The 14,704-nt window shown below is 25.5% G+C and overlaps 1 protein-coding gene across 1 annotated transcript in view; it reads right to left on the bottom strand.

Moving 5' to 3' along the window:
- Positions 1–14,704, bottom strand: part of LOC132923673 (neuroligin-4, X-linked-like) — a 302,330-nt gene that overhangs the window by 207,818 nt on the left and 79,808 nt on the right. The window lies entirely within an intron of this gene.

The following is a 14,704-nucleotide window of genomic DNA, read 5'->3' as shown; positions in this document are numbered from 1 at the left end:
ATTTTGGATATCACTGCACCCCACGCCGGACGGACACGGTTTAGTATTATGCACGTCATAGACATTACGACGAGTCGATCACGAGTACAGTACGCATATATTATATACATATATATATATTTTTTAAATGTTATAATATTTCAGTGCATCAAGCCGGTAACATGATAATAATGTAGTAAACACGTTTTATACGGTAATACCTATACAACCGCGAGGACGAGTCGAAGCACCGATATTATTTTCGCATACTTCGTAAGTCGATGATTTAGAGCTGTAGTAGCTTTTTTTTTTTTTTTTTCATTAAAAGCGTGTAGTTCATATTATTATTATACCTACATCATATTGTGCGTTCCGAAACGCAATATCGGTCGGATTGAAATTCTGCACATACCAAATCGAAACGTCTTCTGCGGTAGTACAATAATAATAATATATTCGAGTTCGTATAAAGCAATAGTTATATATATATATATATACATATAATATATAATAATATCAGCTCGTCCGCGGATTTATATTCGCCTACAATGCGTATACCTAATATACCGTGTCGTCGTGTGCTGTAATAATAATATTATACGATTGCAAATGGGTTCCGCTGTCCGACATACCTACACCGTTTCTCACCGACGACGTGACCACGCCCACGATAACAAACCATCTGCGGCCTCAAATCGCGTCGTGGTACACGCGATTTATCGATATTATTATTGTGCCGCGTGTACGAATGGTGTATATAGTGTTTTCGCGGGGACATATTATTATTATTATTATTATTATTATTATTGCTATCACCATTATTATCGGTTGTTAATATTGTATAGTGTTTGCCCGTCGCCGTTCATATAATCGTTGACGATTATTTACACCGCGATACAAGAACGTGTGTGGTACATCGCACAGTAGTGCCACAAAATAATATCGTAATATTAGGTATGTATTAGCGTGGTCAGCCGTGCACGGTGTGATCTGCTTTCAATTCGTTTTCCGGACGTCTATGATTTAGTCGACAGTCGTTACCTGCAGCGAGTCGTCTTCGGTACATTAAATCGCTGTGGTATACATATCATATTATAAATATACGCGTTAAATACTCCATTTTAAATCACGTGATTTTTAATTTATTTTTTAATAAAATTCCATATATTTTGTAAATAACGTCGATGTGTATTGCGCGCACGGCGTGTTTTAAACTAACTGCCGTACGTAGTTTAATTAAAATATAATAATTTGAATACGTCTGTTGAGTTTTCAGAGTCTGTTATATCGTTCAATTATAATTGAATGCTGTATGTATATAATAGGTAGTGTCTAATTTAACGAAGATTACATACTCGGTAAAACATTTTTTTTTTTATAATTTTTATGTTGTATATTATCTTAAACTGTTTATACGAATACCTCCTTACACTTTCATCATTATAATGCATTTTATGTTTTTCTTTTTGATTATTATCAGGAGCAGAACTATATTTTTTGTATAATGTAATATTCTTAGACATTTGATGTATACACAAATTATGCCAATATTTTAAGTAATGCATTTCATTTTAAACACTATATTCGGTTAAATAAAATATTGTAATTATTTAATACGTACCTTTTTTCAAATCAATAAAATGTTTTATACAATTTTGGGTCCAAAAAAAAAGTGATGTTGTGTCAATCATCTTCCCCCAATTCAATATGTTTTCACTCACAACTATACACACATATATATATATTAGAACATTTTTAATGAATACTATACAGATTTTTACATTATTTATATTTTTGATCGTAACTCAAGTGTTTTACGATAAAATAAAAATTATATTGGTTTATAAAAAATACATATATTTTTTTATGTAATAATATAATTGATAATAATTTTGCTTAATTATGTAATTATATCTAATTAAATTATATCTAGACACAGAATATTTACAATATGTTTTAAATATTTGATTACAGTGATTTATTTTTACCCCCCGAGAGTCAAAAATCAATGAGATAAATTTCTAGAAACAAGCAAACCATTTCCTATCATGAAAACATGAAACCGCACAGACCGTTAACTTAATCTTTACCCGCCACCGTATATTCCATCACAGTACATAGTTTGAAGAGTTAATTCAATAAAGGAAATATGATTAATCAAGAAAATCTGACAACTAAAATTAGTATCAATGACATAGCCACTGACGGTATCAAATTCTGTACACTCAATTGGTAACAACAGTTCATTAATGACATTATTACAATAACACTGTTTTAGTAATACAATTTATATTATGTATTCAAACATTATTGATTACTATTCTATGATAGTATAAACATTAATCCAATAATAATTGCCTTTGTTATTCTGCGTTTAGATATGATCTAAAAATAATAAAATAATAATTAGGTAAATATTTTTTATTTTATACTCGAAACTGTTATGTAATAAATAAACATATTTAGTTTTCAAATTTAGTACCATGAGGTATGAATTATGATGCACAATGATTAAAATCATAATATATCTGTTGAGCTCATAAAAGTATTATTATGAATTGAGAATTATTATGTAATATTATAACTTTTAAATATTTCCTACAACTATAAAATAATAATTACAGACATTTATTATAGCAAAGTAAAATATTATATTATCTCTTTTTTTTTAATTGGTGTTCATAACATTATTTATTATTCGAAATATCTATTTAATGCTATTGAGTTTGATACTTTTCAAGTAAAAATAATTAAATGTAAGTCTCATTCGTATTTTCAGTAATTGTATTGTCTTTACTCTTTTCTGAACTGGTATATATTCTTGCTTTTTAACATACATAATTCATTTAAATCCTTGTAATTATCATTATCCATTATCCATCTTCATATTCTCTTTCTTCGTCTCACAATATGACCTTTATTACGTTTTTCGTTAAACTATCGTGGCGCAGTAGATGAACTATCTTTTCATCGCTTCTGACTTTAATATCATGTACAAGTTCTTGTTTTTCCTTTATTCTCTTCAGAAACGTGAATAACCCCGTATATGTTTTTTTTCTGTCCATTGAATATTAAGAATTTATCAGTACCTATCACCACATTTCAAAAGCCACTATAGTTTTCTTTTATCTCGTTAACCAATTGTCCGAGTTTTTATAAGATCACAATCAACTCATATGTTAACTATATTTCCTTCACATGTAAGATCACACTATTAGTGGTCTATAAATTATTTTTATCTTGAAAAACCTTCTTGCCAGTGTAATTTTCCTAAACAAGTCTACTTCATTAAGTCTATTTTAATTTTATTTACTTTCTAATTAATTTAAGTATCTAGAAAGATTTCTTCTATACATGATTTATCTATTTTTATATTATAATGATTAAGGTTTATTTTTGCTGTGTGACCATGACTTTTGTATTTAATCGAGTTCCATATCTGTTTCATAATATTTAGTTTATCTTATCTAGAACATTTTGGAAATAATTTTCTGATAGACAACAGCATAGGGAAATTTAAGTGAATTAATTTTTTCTTCACATATTCTAACCCTTTACTTTACCTCTATTATTAACTCTTCGTAACTTTTTATATGTATAGATAAAATACCATTATAAATACAACACACTGTTGAACAATCTTTTTAATTTAGCAATTTCCTATTTTCTACATTTTCGAATCTTAGCACAGTTTAGTTTCTATATAATTTATAAACTCAAAAATTGTAAATAATTTATAAGTAATACAAAAAAGTAAAATACGTTTGATTTTTTCATTAAATAAATAATTTTAGTATTCTACAGTTAAAATAGAAAATAATATCCTTATAAGAGTATTACATATTAATCACACTACGACAATAAGAACCTTCAACTATTATTGTTTTTATTTTATCATAATATACTACAGACACTATTGATTACCACGCATTTCAAGGAGGTTTAAGGATCAATATTAACAAAAGCTTATATCTGCTATGATAAAAATTAAAGAAACTAGGAAACAACCTAAGTTGACCATTGCGTTTGTTATAAAGAAGAGACAACAAAAAAGTTTGGCGAAGTATCAAAAAGATTTTGAAATAAAAAAAAAAAATACAAAAAACAAGCTTTGTGAGAAAGAAATTAATGGAAATAAAAAAAGGAAATAAAGTAAATCGTTTAAACGATGCCCTAAAACGATTTGGACAGTTTACAAGAACAGAAAACCTCGTCAGCTCTTCAAGAAATTAATTTTTTAAATATAGTTCCACTCATATTTTAATTTAAAACCAATATGAATAATACTGCTTCGCGTTTATGAAATCAATGAATAGTGTTTCATTACACTAAAGTATTTGTCTTACATATTATTAACAAACACAATAAAATTAAAATATCTAGAATTTTTTTTCCAAATTTTATATGACGTAATAATATAATAATTATTAACTTTTAGATTCAACAATACGATGGAAAAACACACCATCGCTTTCCCAAAAATAAGTGTGAGTGTGTGTGTATTATATCGTATTTCCTCAGTCAAATTTAAGAATACTAATAATGTGGTTTGAATGTTAAAATTATCATTGAATTGAAAACAATATAATTTGTTATAATGACGATCGTTCATTTTTAATTAACCCAATATTGTTCTATGAAACAGCACAAATAAATTAGGTAAACTAAGAATTAGGTACTCTCAAATGATTTAATACGTTTTAAATACATTTTCCTGTTTTAAGCCAAAGATCATTTTATACTAACCCAATTTAATAACAATCATATTTCTCTTTGTACGACTAAATACAAAAACAGTTAAGGTTAAAATGTATTGTAAATTGTATAGCGATGTTAAAATTATAATTTTCAATTCACGTTTAATATATTTATTTTATATCTCATTTATGATATTTTTCAATGAAAATGTTTAATTAAATAATAATTTAATGTGATAATAATGATAACATATATTTTTACTCGATCGATACGCGTTTCTAAAAAAAAAACAAAAATATATTATCTGATATAGTTCAGAAACGAAAATTAAATGTCACTGATGATAGTATAACAATGTCATTAATCAGTCTTGGTTACTATCAAAATATACAAGTTTTAGCCAAAAGAAATTAAATATTTCGATTTTATCTGACGACGTCGAATGTATTAGAGTTATATCTATACGTAATCTGACTACAATAACACTGCAGGTTGTTATTGTTTCAGACAAAGAGGATTGTATTCGACCGATCACAATGTCATCCAAAATCGGATATAGGCCGACCTTAGCTTGTATAAAACTGAGCTTACATTTTAATGTCTAGCGTTATGATATAAAATAGTCAAATTATACACATTAAATGGTCACGAAAAAGATAAAATAATATAATAAATCATTTATAAACAATAAATAATTATGAGACAACGGCCAATGAGATTAATTTAGATTGTTTTGGATAATTCATCAAATAATATATACATCACTAATAAATAATAACACACATAGCGGTATTTAAAATCTGAGCGGATATTGTAGTATATTGGTCTTAGAATTGATTGTATTTTTTTTTTTTTATTATTACATAGAAGACTATTTACGATAGAAAAATGCTGTAAGAGCTTCGTACAAAAACTTTTCATATAAAAAATGCGTCTAGTAAGGTACTTTAAAGAGCCATTTTTCCATTCGACACTAGTTCCCTTATGCATAAAGCAAAACTATTTGCAAATAATAAAAAAAATATTATATATATATACCGTCCCCGACAAAATCAATTTTGGTTATTTTCTGTAGTACATAAAATGATAATATTAAAAGCTTGAAACTTTCACTGAGTATTTGATTATGTGTAAAATAGTTTCATTTTCTCTTTTTAATGTTCCGGAATAACATTTTACACAGTTTAAGAATAGTAGTATAATTTAAACAATATAAAAAATATTGATTTATAATTTGAATTTGAAAACTTTACCAACTATTTTATTGTTTAATATATTGTAATTGTTTACTATTATCGTTATCGTTTATATTAATCCAACTAACATAATTTTGTGTTATTTTTATCTCCAAACTTAAATTCATACATTTGATGATTTATTTAATACATTCATTGCATATAATATTTATTTTAATCTGATATTATAATTTTAAAATACACAATCTACAAGTATAAATTAACATATATATTCATAATATAAACTATTTATTTTAGTATATTAATATATTATCAATAAACATTTCTGATTCGTATCTATTAACTTATTTCGCTTGCATAATTTTTCTATTATTTTTTAAATATTGTTGGTTATCTTGGTACATAGTGTCACTTAGATTAAAACTATTACCTTTTTTTTTATTGGTAATTGATGAAAATAAGAGTAAAATAAACATTATTTTCTATATATTAAATGACTATTTTATGCTGCTCATTAAAATGTTTCATTGATTAGTCAACAAAAATAGGTTTTTTGTTTTATCATTAGAATGATATTGCTGTAATTTGTAATTTTAATGGTCGTTTATTATTATATTACTTTCAAGATTTTAAACGATAATAACAATACGTTTGAATTAAATAATTACAATAATGATAGAAAATATTATAACCTCAACCATTAAACAATATCATAATTTATTTATTGTTTAATAAAACAATAAATATTTTTTTTCTTGGCCACAGGTATATTCTAAAGACTTTGTTTCGAACTTTAATAAAAAATATAACGAATACCTCAAAATACAGAGAATTTTAGCACTAATAAATAATGAATAAACTTATACTTTTCAATTTAAATGTGTTTAATTTAGACCTGCTGTACTTGATATTCGATTGATAGACACGAGATTAAAATAAAATATGATTGGTCTTATCCTCGAACGCTTGTAATTATATAATTATACGTCAGTTTATAAGCTGATTATTCTAACTTATAAGGGTTGACAAGAACTATAGTTACAAATCTTCTTTCATTAAACGCAAAAATTAAATAGGCTTTTACTAAATTTATTAACTTATTTCAAATGGATGTTTGAAATTAATTTCTCAAAAGCCATATAAAAACTTCTAATAATTAAAAACGAGCTTGTTACAGGTATATTATGTACTTATATTTCATTTAAAAAATGATATCTGTTATTTATGACTAAATAAAATATGGGAATTTTAATTAGACATTGAAATATTCTGTTTTAGTTTAATTTAAGAGCCTATTTCAATTTATCTTGTTTAAAATCTTACACTAATGAATTCGAAATAAATATGAAATTTATATATTTTATATCAATACATCAATAACTGGAAAATTATTCAATTGTTTAAATAATAATGGATGCACCAGAAATTCGTTATGAACGGTTTTTTTGTTCAATATAAATATTATATATATATACATATTTTTTTTTAATAAACAAGTATGACAATTTATACCCACTTCAGTTCCTTTAATAAAATCTCTCACAATTTAGGTATGATTTAACATCAACATAAATTCCCTATGAACAATTATCTATACCAAATATTTTTTCGTAAAATGATTCGAATTTGTCGCTTATTTTTAACCTGAATGTTTATCTGAACGATTAGTTAACTTTGGGATTTCACAAAATTATTTAAAATTTGTATATAATTGAGAATGTATTACTTATCTAGTCACCGTAAAACATTTAAAATTATGACGTGAATATTGTGGTTTTACTAAGACTTGTCTTTTACATTAACTAAATCCCAGCCCAAAAGGTCACCGTGTGTCTGTATTATTCAAATTCAATAGTCTCTATAATTTATAGTGCACTGTGTACTGGAAATATCTTTTAAATGCCTACTTGTCTTAATGATAGCTGATGAGTCTTATTGTTTGGTGCACATAACACTTATACTCGTAATCGTATAGAAAACTTTTGGAGGAGGTCATTGCATTCATTTAAAGTACGTAGTTGAATTTATTATATTATTGGAAATTGGTCACATATCGTTATTAATATCGCTGACGTGTTTATATTTTTCTTTCCGTGATTAGTATTGGCTAACGGTATTGACAACTCGATATGATATCGACATAGTTGAGTTTTCTTAGATTTATTATTCGATATCTTTATTCATGAATAATTATTACGAAATATATCACTAATAATAAATGTAATATAATTAACGTAACACGCAATGATTAAAGATTCACAATAATAATTTACAAAAAAATATAAACACAGTATTATTACTTATATATTATTATTTGATGGTAGGTTGGTACTTAGTACATATTATCTGTAATATAATGATCAATGTGTACTTATTATATTTAAGTTATAACGGAAAATTGGTGTTTAAATTCATAATTTTTCATTACACACAGTTAAATAATTGGATAACTACATGCTTTGTGTTATTGCGTAATGATTGCATACAAATATATTGAATTTATATAAATAAAATTAACTAATCACTATACTAATATCCCAAATCGTAATAAAATCATAAAATCTATAAGAAATATTTTAAATCGAAAAAAAATAAAAAATATGATTAATATCAAATTAATTATCAGAAATCAACTAAATTTATACAGTGCAACAGTATAACAATCATAATTTTATAAAACCATATAATATAATAATTTAAATTTGAAATCAGAAAAAATATATCGATTTCAAGCCCTACTTTTTGTCATATATTTTTATTATTTATCGATCTAGACATTATATTTTTTTTTATGAATGTTTATTAATATTTGTATAGCATTCAATAAGATAAACCAAAAAAATAAAATAGAATAATTTTAATAAATTTAGTTATTTTAAGAAATTACATCAACCCGTGTGTTGCAAGTAAATTGTAATATTATTTCCACTTAATAAATGCTCTTTTAAAACATTTAGCCAATATACTATTAAGCATAATACATTTACAAACTCTGATGTAATGAAAACAAGAATTGTTATACGTTAGCTATAGACATGAGTTACTTCAAATGACTAACGTTATAATAACTTTGCTATGCATTTAGTTAGGTAACCGTATTATTTACTGATCCAAAATATAATAATATTAACCATAATAATAGATAATATTGTCACTAAAACTAATGAAAAAGTTAAATTTTTTTGTTCATTCGTAGTTGAGCATTTAAGTATATTTATAAAAATATTCTAATAAAAACCAACTATAAAACTTATTTAATAAGTAAATGGACATTTTGGATGAATCTGAATCGCTGAGATATTAGAAATTCGTATTAAAATATGAGGAATTTACTAACTAATATTATTTTAAAACGTTGTCTATAGCTGTAAATAATACATCATGGCAAATAATGATTGCAGAAATGAATGTATTATTAAAAACGATGAGCTACATACGTATTATAAAAAGTGATGATTTTTTTTTAAATACTATCTTACGATATTCATATAACATTAAAATTATATATCTGACTATATTATTTAATTATAAGATCCCGAAGTATAAAACTTATTTGAGGTATTCTAGTCAGGTATATAATTTTAATGTTTTATGAATATCATGAGAATAAATCATAAATAAGTTTACATTAAATCCAATATTTAAAAATAATAACACAATGATAAACGATCATATTAACAGCAATGGTTCGAAGGCTTTTAACTATCAACTTAATTTAAAAACATTAATATATTTCTACACTTTCTTAATGAATTCTCTGCGTATCTACATTCCATAATATTTATCGTTTTATAAGCTATATTCATCTGCTATGAATAATTTAACAACATAATAGGTACAAGTGATTGTTATTGTAATGTATTTCTATTGAATAATATTTAGATCAATTTGTATCATAATTTATTAATTATTAATACGCATTGGGGTTGAATTCGAACATAGTATAATTTTATACCTTTATGACATTGTGTGGTTTTATGATAACGTATCTCCGTATCTATCACTGACTGCGTTCTGAATATTAATGGCGAACACGATATTACTTACTAGAAACCTGCCCGAATATGAATAATCCTATTCGCAAATGATATAGCAATAAACTTACCTGTAAACAAAAAAATTAAAACATATTTTAAGAACAGCACTGACAATAATTTATGGTTACATTATACAAAATTATATTTCAAATATTTTTTTTTTTTTTTTTTTGATTTGACAATCGTAACCTAACCTACCGGGATTGGTGACCTACCGAACTGAAAGAGGGTTGACAGATATCGTATCGATCCTGACCGGAATCGTTTTCCCGACATGAAAATAATTCTCACGAATTCCCGAATACGAATCGGACGACGCGCGCGCAACAGTATATTACTGTGTCGCTTCAACGATCGTATTTGCTGTTGCTGGAGGTACTCGGATGTGCGAATCCGGTGCTGTGATGACTATGAAATTATATGAATACTGCGTATGCATAGTATATAGTTTTGATGGATCGATTACTCAAAACCATATGTATTTCAATTGAATTTCAATACGTGTGAGATGAAAAATTGAAAACCATGCCAGATCAAGACTTGGCATACTTGTGCGTATTGACAACCCGTACTTATAGTATTTACAATAATACTCTTTAGGCAGTGTTGGGAATAGATAACTGAATAACAGTTTATTTATTTAATTTTCTAACGTAACGGGCCTTGGCCTAAAGTACAGGTTAAAATAATACGAATATACACAAGAAAAGTTAAAAATCTAGACATAGTTAACATTATTTTATAAAAATTTTAGCAGAAAATAAACGACGGATCCTCATTAGAAGTACAATCATGTAAATTAAATAGAATACTGGTAGCAAAAAAAATATATGGATAAAAATAATTATATTATAGTGGAATTTATTTAGATAACATTGTAAATACCATTTTTATTGTTTTTATACTTATTTTTATTATTATTTTTATTGTATAGGTTTCTAATGACATGAAGGATGATGGTATACTATTTATGATAAAAATACATAAAAACATATTATGCTTACAATATTTCATACATTTAAATACAAACTAACTAAGAAAAAATAAGGATAAATATTAGTTCTGAATAAATCTTATAAAATGCTTATTTTATGCATTAATGAGCTATAGCCACTTATAATGAACTTATTAACTTCATCTTAAATATTTAAGACACATAAATACTAAATAATATACAATCGACTATTTTCTAATATTTAATTTTGGCTCGCAGACTACACCACGTACGTTTTTTATCATAACAATGTTGTTATTAACAATAATAACGAGAAATTAATATATTGTACAATTTTTCTCATTATATTATTTTAATGTTTAGTAACATTGATTTTATTCATTTATACTTTATAGTTACATTAACATGTTCATAATTACTGTTTATAATATAGTCAATAAAAAAAAAAGTTGTGGAATTTGTTAATTTAATTTTTGTAGGAGTGCTATAATATTTAAATTATCTAAATAATCCCACTTTTATCAAAATTAAACACTAGGTAAATTATAACATCATTATCTATATAAGTTAATAAATGTATATACATTTTTATGTAGATAATTGCCAACATTGCCTATAGGTAGTGGGTGTATGCCAAAAATGTGTATTAGTACTCTAATATCGCATTGCAGTCTGTATCATTGATCACACATATGATTTGCTACACCAACTATGCCGCACGTTTGAAGATCGGATGTTATTATATTATATCGTAATATTTCGGTGAACCAAAATTTATGGGCAAAGTAGGTCGGTACGAACAAGGACACGACAATAATAATATTGTTTTAACGCGTAATAATGTACTGAAACGTGACATGGCTCTAAAAACATATTATTCACAGATAAACTAAACCAAACCCATAACAGTACAAAATAATAATGATACATCCGTATAATATCTAACTAAATCTATATGTCTATACAGACTGATTCGCCAGGTCTCTTCACCTCCATTTTGTCCTCTGATATCATAAATATATTTAAATTATTTTGATTTTTCGGAATTTTTCATTTTACTCAAAATATTTATTATTTTTAACTACATATTATACCTTAGTACTTAGTATTTTCATTATGTCTAATTACTTAAGTATTGAAATCGTCATATCTCATTATCTCAAATATCTTCTTCACTTAGTATTGCTTGTAAATCGTCCTGCCGTCCTGCATATAAGAATCGATGTATATGTATTCGAAATGAAATTGTCCAATGTATAATAATGTATAATATGACTTAAATCATCTATGTAAATCCTAAAAAATATCGTTTTGTGTAATAATTACACTTTATTAATTGTCATCTGATAAAAAAAATATTACACGACTTGTATAAACGCATTGAGTATGTTGTAGTAATCTGCTATACACAAAGTTTCGTTTTTATAATTTTACACCCAGCCAAGTGCCTACATCATGGTTATGTGACAACCAAGTCTCAGTTTCGCAGAACTATCGTATTTACTGATATAAGAGCAAATATACAATACAAATAAACCACAGACGCATACAAATCTGAATAAAATATAATTTCAGAGTATGTGTACTGTGTATATTTTAATTAACACATTACAAATTACAAAATTATAGATGAAAGTACAAATGCTTTTAAAATTATAATTAGCATAAATATATTTTAAACTACAGTATTTATTTAATTAGCTAAAATAAAAATGTTATTCTAGACATATTGGACCTTAGTAGCACCGTCACAGGTCTGTCATAGAATACCCATCACGATAATACAGTTAGCAGAAATACTTATTTACTAGGACATGAAACACTTTATGCATGGAATAGTTTGAATTTCCAGTCAAAAGCATGGTATGGTGCCGAGGAATTTACTAAAGGTTACTATATGACTTAATATGCCTCCCCGGAAATTCTGAATTACCCTTTATCACCGTAATCCCAAGATAATAATATTTGCGTATAACAACTGCTTTCCGGTATATTTTTTTTTGTTCTATTAGTTGAAAAATTTAAAAAACCTTGAGTATAAATTTTAAAAACTATAAAAAATTCTCACAATTTTTTAATAAACAACAAATTTGCTAATTTTTATGATTTTTATGAATTTTGTTAAAATTTAACACAGATATTGTGGCTATAGATTTTTAATATTATTTAATTGAGATATAACAACTACTGAGGCACCTTGTATTAGAATGTCAAGCATTTCTACCCAGTGAACAATTTCTTAGAATTTATGGAAAAAAATGAAAATTTCTTAGGATTATAAATAATTCAAAAATAGTTCAAATATTTTGAAAATTGTATGATAAATATAAAATGGTAATATTAATATTTGATGACAATTTTTCAAGTTATTTGTTTTCGAGTTACACTAAAAATTTGATTTGTAATAACCTGACCAGTGAAGTTTATGTATGATTTTATAATTATTATTTCATTATTTATTAGAATTTGCATGTACTCAATGACAGGGTTTGTTTTCTTGGATATTGGTTATCATTGTTGAAATTATTAAAAAATCGCACACAAATATTATCAGATAATAATTTATAATAAAAAAATTATAATTTGTTTTAGTTGGAATATTTTATCATGGCTAATAATTTGTAATATGTTTTTAGTGTTAAAATACATAAGTACTAAATTAAACGAAAAATGTGTATGATTAAAAATTGGTAGCCACAAACAATATTTCAAAATTTTAAATTGTATATCAGTTAACTGATATTTTATTCCTATGAAAGTAATTTTAGTTACCATCTAAGAATATTTTTTTGTTATTTATATTTCCCTTGTGAATCAACCATGCAGAAACATGTTTTATTTTTTGAAATATATGTTATGTTTTTCATTTGTTATTCTTTTGACGATTTCTTTTGGCATTATGCAAAATATTTTAATTAAAATATAAAATATTATGTTGTTTTAATATTACCTTTACAAACATAAAAAATGTATATTTAATAGTTAGTGATGTTAATATGTTATTATTATACCCGATACCGATATTACCATTTTTAAAGGACTATAATATATTAAATCAAATAAATCATCATCTTCAATTAAAATGTTATCAAGCTAATACTACTCTTCTTTAACTAATTTATTTTTAATGTAACTGACGCGTTATCTTTGTAAATCTTTATTTCTATACATTAAGCATTGTCATTGTTAGTACGTATTATCCATCTGAACTTCACTATAGTGCAGTTTCGATCTCGACCTTATATGTTGTCTAGTTTGGTAGAAACATACATACTGGAGTTCTTATCGATAAGTAGTGTTGTTGATAAATTATTTTTTCCAAGCTGTATCATCTGAAAAATAAAATACTATAGAACAAAGTTCGTCCAAATATAAAACACTAGATGAAAATCAAAACACTGCAGTTCGGCGAATTTCAAAATAGTATCTGTCGAAAAAAATCGACGAAAAAAAACAATGAACGCAGGTATAAAAATACACATATACTCGTATATATATATATATATATATCTAATGCGTGTAAAGAAAATTGAAAATATATTTTTCTAAAAAAAACAGAGCTAACTAATTGGAAACCAATGCTTCTTATCCTTCTGTAGCTGTTTATCAATAAATGTATTACAGTCAGCTGAGCATAAACACTATAGTGCATAAGTTATAGGACGTGACGTAAGTACCTACCATAATATAGACCTATATAGGTCTATTTATTTTGATCTTGTTACTAAAACTCTAATGATAAAAATCACCCAGTCTCTTGTTTGTTTTTATTTCTATTCCCTTGCCCGCTGTCAGTTCTTGGTTGGTTGTTGTTGAGTAACTGCCGGATATCTCTAACT

Source organism: Rhopalosiphum padi, chromosome 1 (assembly GCF_020882245.1).
Source record: "Rhopalosiphum padi isolate XX-2018 chromosome 1, ASM2088224v1, whole genome shotgun sequence".
Classification (NCBI taxonomy): domain Eukaryota; kingdom Metazoa; phylum Arthropoda; class Insecta; order Hemiptera; family Aphididae; genus Rhopalosiphum; species Rhopalosiphum padi.
Note: the sequence above shows the minus strand (reverse complement) of the source record. Positions and strands in the feature narration are given on the sequence as shown.